The sequence below is a fragment of the Phascolarctos cinereus genome, unplaced genomic scaffold, assembly GCF_003287225.1.
Source record: "Phascolarctos cinereus isolate Bilbo 61053 unplaced genomic scaffold, phaCin_HiC Scaffold_726;HRSCAF=1367, whole genome shotgun sequence".
NCBI classification, from domain to species: Eukaryota; Metazoa; Chordata; class Mammalia; order Diprotodontia; family Phascolarctidae; genus Phascolarctos; species Phascolarctos cinereus.
This window is the reverse complement of record NW_027556098.1, coordinates 86,287,237-86,296,173: the sequence shown is the minus strand read 5'-3', so window position 1 is coordinate 86,296,173 and position 8,937 is coordinate 86,287,237. Positions and strand designations below refer to the sequence as shown.

The 8,937-nt window shown below is 40.7% G+C and overlaps 1 pseudogene; it reads left to right on the top strand.

The window, feature by feature from the left end:
- Window positions 1-4,803: 4,803 nt before the first annotated feature.
- On the top strand, window positions 4,804-5,313 carry LOC110202309 (GTPase NRas pseudogene; annotated as a pseudogene).
- The last annotated feature ends 3,624 nt before the right edge of the window (window positions 5,314-8,937 follow it).

The following is an 8,937-nucleotide window of genomic DNA, read 5'->3' as shown; positions in this document are numbered from 1 at the left end:
GATGAAGACAGAGTAGCTGCGTCAAACTCTGGGCCAAGGGCAAAACTTCTGAATGCACCCTAACTCGAATTAAAATGCAATTGGAAAATGTTTAATAAGAGCAATTTAAAATACAATACAACATAGATAATGTTAATTTGTGGGATTTCTAAGTCAAAATGTGACCTGCAAGGATCCTGTTTCTATTTTATTTGGCACCACTGGTACTGAAAAGGCATACCTTTTCAGACAAGGCCACTGTGCAGATTTGCTATGCTCAACTGTATTTATTTGTTGCAGTGGGGGGAAAGGGAAAGGGAATCACTAGTGTCAGCAATTGAGGGGAAAGAGCATCAATAAAACATTTTTAATAATAAAGAAAACATGACATGACAAAACAACACCACATGAAGTAATTAGCTCATAATAATAATGTCTAAAATGAAATGTAACTCTTAGGTGGCCAGAATTTGGAAAAAAATGACAGTGATCTTCTTAAAAACCTGAGACGCTGATATGGCTACACAGGGTCAAGATGCTTCAAAAAGCTAATTAACGCTCTGAAAATCTGAAATACCAAGTCATTAAAGGAACTATGGAGGTTTGAAGCTGGTAGCCAGTGAAATGATCTAGGGAGGAGAGAAGCTTGTCTTGAAGACAAAAAATAAAATTTCTAATGACATCCTGGAAAATTATTTTCTCCTCAGAAGTCCCCTAAGCATTAGCTTAAGATTTAGCTAGAGATGACAGTTCTCAGATGAGTCTGGGCATTGTTTCTCAAAAAAGAAAAACAAAGCCTAGCACATAAATAACTCTGTTGTCCACAGCTGAAGAAAGAACAATTCATCTCTCTCGAAGAATAGAAAAATAGCGAAGTACTGAACCCTAGGAAACAATGTAGTGTATATGGTGGGATAAAGTTGGAACCTGGGATTTCAGGAGCCAACTCCTCTGTCTCTCTTGCTTTCCAATCCAATAAACATTTATTAAGTGTCTACAATATGCCAGACACTGTGCTAAGCACTGGTGATACAATTAATAAAAACAAAGACAGTCCTTTTTCCTCCTGGAATTACAATCTAAAGCATCATTAGCTTCAAGGGATCAGTAGAACAATGACTTTTAACTTATGAAAAATAGGCTAAATTTTTAATTTCAAGATTTGTCTGTCCTTTTCTTTTACGTTCTAAAAGATTCAACAAATTCAACTCAATAAACATTTATTAAGAATATTTACGCCTCAGAAATTGGCAATCACCACAAATGAGTGCTTGATTTATTGTTTTGCTGATTTTCTAAACTTAGGAAAGTGTTAATGATGCAGATTAGATTTAGAAGTATATATATATATATATATATATATATATATATATATATATAAAATATCCACCCCACCCCAGTCTGGTTGTTAAACATTTACTATCACACCTCTATATTTCTCTATAAATATCCCTTGGGCTCAGTAGGAGTGCAGTAGAAGACTCAGGAAATAAAGTCATCACCACATGACAAGATAATAAGAAGAAGGAGGAGGAGGAGAAGAAGAAGGGGAAAGAGAGGCTATTAGCTTGGAGGTAACCAGAAGAATAGTAGTGCCCTCAACAGAAACCGGGAAGTTTGGAGGGATTACTTTATTTTTCCATTGTAAAAAGAGGTCTACTTTCTTCATATAAAATTATTAACCCCTTTCTTTGATCTTTAAAACCCCAAATGAAGAACAAAGTCTCATTCTTGGCAACATGGTTAAGTTGGGCTGGTCTCTGAGGACTGTTTTGGAGCCCCATCTCTAGAGTGGGAATTTATAAATGAATTTGCAACATTTTGCAAAGTAAAATTGGTCAGGGCCACTTTATATGGGTCAAAGAATATAAGGGTAGTCCTGAAGGAAAAACAATGCAAGAAACCTACGTGCCAGTCCTGGCTTTGTCACCTACTAGCTGTGTGACATTTGGAGAGTCATTGGATATCTCTAGACCTCAGTTTTCTAGTCCAAAGAAAAAGGTTGGATTAAGGAGTTTCTAGGTCCTTTTCTGCTCTAAAAGCCTGTGATTATCATGTAAGAATCCTATCTTTAAAAACAAACAATAGGAAAAATAGGGCTCAAGCCATTTGAAGAGTAAATAATAACTGTGGCCTTAGATAATTCTCTGAATATTTGAGGAACTCATTTGGTGTCCTCTGATACTGCCACCACCAAGTATAGGCCCTCGTCACCTTACACCTAGACTACTAGGATAGCTTGCTGTTTGGTTCCCCTGCTATAAGTGGGCTATGCCACCCCTCTACTCAATAACTTTTGAGGCTTCCTATTACCTCTAGAATCAAATATAAAATCCTGTTTGGCATTCACAGCCCTTCACAACTTATTCACTCCTTTCCAGTTTTCTTATGCATCACACCCCCCCCCGCCCCAGTACCCTGCAGTCCAATGACACTGACCTTGCTGTTCCTCTAATAAGATACTTCATCCCTGAACTCTGTGCATTTTCACTGATTGCCCCTCATGCCTGGAATATTCTCCTGACTTATCTCTACCTCTTGGCTCCCCTGGCTCCATTCAACTCCCAGCTACAATCTTCACTTTTACAGGAAGTTTTGCCCTGTCCTCCTCAATTGTATTTTGATTATTTTTTTGATTATTTCCAATTAATCCTGAATATAATTTGATCGTACATAGTTGGCTGTCTGTTGTCCCCCCTGTTAGACTATGAACTCCTTGAGAGCATGGGCTGTCTTTTACCTTTCCTTGTATCCCCAGAACTTAGCATAGTATCTGACACATGCTAGGTGCCTAATGTATATTTCTTTATTCACTTTGTTACTGACCTTCTACATTTGGCATCTCCTGGGCCAAAGTCTAGCTCATCTGCCCTGCTCAGAGTCTGCCATTGGTAGTGATGGTACCAGTAGTTATCCAAAGACCACAACACCAGTATATCCATTCCATTAGAACAGGGGTTCTTACCCAGGGGTTCATGAACTTTAAGAAAAACGGACAATTATCTTTTAATATAATTTATTTCCTTCATAATCCCGTGGATTTTATTTTTTGCATTTAAAAACATTATTCTGAGAAGGCTTCATCACACTGCCAAAGAGGCCTTGGAGACTATAAAGGGTTAAGAAGCCCTGGTTTAGAAATAAGGTGAGAAGCAAAACCTTTAAAGGAAGAAACATTTCCCTCTTGTTAGGGCAAGGCATTTATAGCTAAAACAAAATATGTGAAAATTCTAGAACAGAACCTAGTTAAAAAGTAATTCATGCCCAGTACAGTCCTATTCTGATGCCTCATTGTAGCATGGGGTGACCCTGGGTTCTTGAAATAATGCCAGTGAAATAAAAAATACATACTGGCAGGTTTTACCAAGCTGGAAGGCTTCGAATATGAGCCTGGCAGCAGATGCACAATCTGTCATTTCAGGACCAGCCTGGAGAATTTCAGAAAGGCTCCTTGTCAAATCCATAAACCTTGTTGTTTAGGAGGAATAGGAATGGAGATGGGTGAATAGGCTTGGTGTTTACTGATGAATTGGAACAATTAGTCACAAGAATCCCCTTGGAGAAAGTTGTGAACCTAGGCCTGATCCCAGAGGCAACTAGGTGGTGAAGTGGATAAAAGGCTGAGCCTGGAGTCAAGAAGACCCAAGTTCAGATGCAACTAGGTGGCACAGTGGGTAGAGCTCCAGCCTTGGAGTCAGGAGGATGTGAGTTCAAATCCAATCTCAGACACATGAGACTTACTAGCTGTGTGACCCTGGGCAAGTCACTTAATCCCAATTGCCTCACCAAAAGAGAATAAAAAAGATCCAATTTCAAATCTGATCTTATGCACTAGCTGTGTGAACCTGAACAAGCTGCTTCATGTCTACCTGACTCAGTTTCTTCAACAGTAAAATGGAGATAATAACAGCACCTACCTTCCAGGGCTGTTGTAAGGATCAAATGAAATAAAATTTGTCAAGTTCTTAGCATAGCACTAACTATAAATGCTTGTTCCTTCCTTCCCAGAGAGTAAGCTCTTATGCCTCCTCCATTTTGGTTGATGTGACAACCAAATCTAAGGGGAGAAAGCAAAACTGAGGACGTCAGCATAAATTCATACCATGAAGGCATTCAGTAGGTATCAGTGAAATGGAGACTGCGTCTTCAGCAACTTTCCCACTGAGTGAGCATTCTGCCAATGCAACAATGCCATATCCATAGTCCCACATCACTCTGATGCCTTGGTGTAACTGTGGTCTTGAATACTGACCACCAGGAATGAATTTCTCTGGTCAGAGCAACTCATAAAGTCTGTCTACTAGCACTAGCCCTGAAGTGAGGAGGACCTGAATTCAAATTCGGCCTCAGACCAAACACTTGACACTTAATAGCTGTGTGACCCTGGGCAAGTCACTTAACCCCAATTGCCAAAAAAAAAAAGTCCATCTACTGAGGCATGTGAGGGTGACAATAGGTGTCCCCTGAGGGAATGATTATCCACACTCAAGAAAGTATTAATCTTTTAAAATAATTGGCAAGATGTGTGTGGTGGAGCTTGCCTGAAATTCCTGCTACTGGGAAAGGCTGGGGACTAAAGCTGATTAGGTGGCCATGAGCTGGGGGAGTAGGGCTATGCCAGGCTGCTCAAGAAGGCTCAGGCTAGCCCAGGTCAGAAATGGAGCAGATCAAAGTTCCCATGCCAATTAGCAGTGGGATCAGCCATGAGTGGCAGCTGCGGCTCTGTGCCTCTCCCAGTTTTAGGACCTAGGGCCCTTGGCCAGGCTTCCCTGTCAGCCCCACTAACAATTCAGAAAGGGTGATCGGCCAGATGTTAGAACCAAGATGTACAAACTGGTGGTGATGGGAAGCTGTGGTGTGGGCAAGAGTGTGCTGAGCATCCATTTCCTTCAGAACCGCTTTGTGGCTGAGTATGAGCCCACAGCTAGAGACTTGTACCATGGTGTGGCAGTGGTGGACAGGGAGCCCTGTGAGCTGGATATCCTGGCCATGGCAGGAGATGAGAAGTACTTTGAGCAGGGTGAGGACTTGGGAGAAGGCTTCCTCTGCATCTACACTATTGACTACATTAAGACCTTTGTGGAAGTGAATTTCTTCCAAGACCAGCTACAAAAGGTCAAGGGCACCACCCTGGTGCCCATGGTGCTGATGGCCAACAAAATCAATGAGGCCCACTGGCTGGTAGACTTGGACATGGGTTCGGGAAGTGGGCAAAAGCCTCAGGTTGCCCTTTGTGAAAGCCTTGGCCAAGACCTCGGCATGGAGCACACCTTCAAAGAACTGGTTCGAGAGATCCTTCAGATGCACACTGAGGAGAAGCTCAAGGGCCACTAGATGCTTGGGAGAGGAAGAGCTTTGGGTTTAGCCACTGCACAATCCTGTGAGCAGATGCACCCGTTCCCCTTGGTCCTTCTGAGCTTCAGGGATACCCCAACCTCCCCCGACCCCTCCCCAGCCTCCGGGCTTCCATCTGGACCTGTCCTTCTGTCTGTCTGCTCTTCTATGGACTCTCCCAGGGTCATGGCCTCTTCACAAGCCTCTTGGTGGGACTCACCAACATTTCTCCTTGGGAGACTCCTGGACTGGGCTTCTCTGTACCACCTTGGGACCACTGGTCAAAAGGGCATGTAGGCAAAGCTCCTATTTCAATGGAGAGGATTCTAAGGATTCTAAAGCTGCCTGGTTGGGGTGGAGAGGGAGAAAGGGACTTCCTTTGTTCTCTGATTCAAAGTTGGCTATTTTTCCTGTTTTAGGATTTATTACAAAGGTTGGTTTATTTAAAACTTATTTATTGTTTATTTAAAAAAAGAGTGGTGGATGTGCTTCAAGCCTGAGTTACATAAGGAGTCCTAGTCTCAAAAGATAATCATAAATATAGTAATAGGCGAGCTTGTCCCCTTTGCAGAGATACAGAAATGGGATAGATAAGTATGAAACATTTCCTATGTTGTCAAGCTCCACTGATAATGTGGGCTAGTTTTTTTTTTCCTTTTTAAAATAGATAGCTTTTTGGGGAGACACCGAGGAGGAAAATATTCATAAATGAAAATGATACGAAACCAAAAGATAACAATAAATTCTTTAATTAAAAAAAAACAAATTGGTGACAAGATGAAAAAGCAAAGATTTTAAGAGGTATGTTATTGGATAGAGTTTCGCGTGAAAGTTATACAGAAAGATCCTTGGGGAAGAACATGTTCTAATTTTGTATAAGGCAAAAGCTCAGAAAACATCAGCAGACCCTGGATTGTTAGAGCATTGCTTGTCTCTAACCTAGATTTGTGTCTGTCATTGTCCCACTCTGGACCCAACTCTTTGGGCTGAGGAAGAGGCTACAAAACCGCCCACATCAAGGCAATCACAACATTGGTTCCAACCTGTTGGCCTTGTGCCTCTGGGAGCCAAATAATTATTATAAAGGCTCTGCGGACCCCTATGTATGCCAAGCATTGCCTTGCATTTCTGGGCAGCTACATGATGCAGTAGGTAGAGCAGTGGGCTCCAAGTCAGGAAGATATGAGTTCAAATCCATCCTCATACATTTATTAACTAGTCATGTGACACTAGGTAAGTAACTTCACCTCTATCTGCTTTAGTTTCTTTATCTACAAAATAAGGATAACAGGAGTATCTACTTTCTAGGGTTAATATAAAGGCAAATTGCAAACCTCAGAGTACTCTACAAATGCTAGTAATATTGTTTTTTAAATCTTTAGCTCCAACAAATTTTACAGCTTGAGCTAGGATAAAAAATAAGCAAACATATGTTCCATAGACTGAATGAACATATCTTGCACATATATGTATTACTATTTTCCAAATAGATTTGTATTTGTAGATGAAGCTGAAATTAATAAAATATGATTTCATTAAAACCTATTGCATTCTAAGAAGGTTTTCATTACATATTTTCTCAGGCAATGGATACTAATGTAAATACCTGTGATTTTTATGTAAAAAAAAGAGTCCTTCTGCCCAAAAAGTTCAGAATTATTGAATTAGAAAAAGTATCTAGTTAACCTTGGCAAATTGAATGGTAATATATACTAGGAAACATAGAACTCCCAAAGCTGGTGCAAAGAGGTTATTGTCGGTAAACTTTCACTCTGTTGGATTGAGGGAAAGTCTAGTTTCTTTGTTTTGTCTCTTTGCCTTGCATTCACAGATTCTAGAACACTCCCTTGTACAAAGTATCTTAAGTACTGAAGAAGTGTCTGTTGAATTTCATAGAATGAAAGGCAAAGTCCATATCTCTGAGACTCATCCTCTCCCCTTCCCCCATTTTCTTTGACTTGGATGTGGCAGAAACTGCTTCAGTGAGACAAAGTCACATATTTCCTTCTTCAGATTATTGATTTGTTTTGAGAGTGAGGTGTGTGTGTATGGCAAGGGGGAACCTGGGATTTCATCCACATGGGAACTGTTGTGTAGAAACTTCCCTCCCCTAATCAATCAATCAAATAATTATTAGTGCTCATTAGGTGCAAGGAAAACAAGTACAAAGAATGAAGTAATCCTGACTCACAAGAAGCTTATATCCTAATGAGAGAGAGAGCTTACAAGTACATATGAAGATGTATGCAGCATACATATAAAGTGAGAAAATAAATAAATAACTCCTCTGATAACTAGCAGCTCAATTCATTTGCAGCTTATGCTTTCAGGATTTTGAGCCTTTTTATGTGTCACGGACCTCTTTAGCAGTCTGATGAAGCCTATAGATCATTTCTCAGAATGGTGATTTTAAGTGCAGAAATGAAAATCACATAGGAAACCAACTGTATTGAAATACAGTTATTAAAAAAATATGTAAAACAAGTTCAGAGACCCCCAAGCCCTTGCTCTAGAGAGTTTTCTGAGACACTGAACAGACAAAGACAGTTCTTGCAGCCAGGTTTCCCTAATTCTAAGACCAGTCCCCTATCTAGCACACCTCACCTACTCTCAGGGCTTTTATTATGCTAAGATTTTTGCTTATTTTAATTAAGATTCATTTTATTTGGTATGCTTTTATTCAGAAGTTCAGTAGGATCATAATAAGGTTGGATGAGGTGACTCTTAATATGTCACATGATAGCCTTGGCCCCTCACCAGCCAGTCAGCTCCACAATGCATGCGCTGAACCGTGGTGCTTCCACTCATCCCCTATGTTCTGATGATGAAGGCCAAGAGTTAATTTCCTCCTTTCGAGGCATATTTCCCTGGAAATGTTGGTCTCCAGAACTGCATCTGTAGTGTTCCCTACCTATAGTCCCATGATATTGGAAACAGGCTTGGTAGATGAATTCAAAAGTGACACAGGAATCCCATCACTTTCATCTGGATCTGATGTAATTCTAGTCTCTAATTGCCTCTTCATCTTCCTTCGTTTGTCAAGCATTCTTTCAAGACGTTCGTTTACACACAAAAATGATCCATCCGTGGAATTTGTGTTCATATTGTGTGACAACAGATCTCCCATGTGATTCCTATTAGAGATGAAACCCTCATTTCACCTAAAGTTATTGGCATGTCATCTACCCTTCTGGCAGCTAGCAAAGGTTCAGGCCAGAAGGCATAACAGTGTGTCTTTTGGGGAGAACAACAAGTTCTTTCCTGCTTGTTTCCAGGCAGGAAAGAGAAATAAAATGAAATCTTTTCGAACTACAGTTAATTTTCCAGCCTATCTCTCTAGACTGATTCACACCGCTCCCCCTCATATACTCCATGTTCCATCCAGTCTGGCCTACTTCCTGCTTCCCATACACAAAGGTCCATTTCCTCCTCTGAATCTTTGTGTGAGCCTCCTTCTATTCCTTGAATCTCTCCCTTCAAAGTCTGCTTAAATGCCACTACCCATGAGAGATTGGTGATCTCTTCCCCCTCTCCACCTCTACCCCCAAACTGTTGTTGTTCAGTCATGTCCGACTCTATATGATGCCATTGACAAGTCCATGGAGTTTTCTTGGTAAAGTGGTT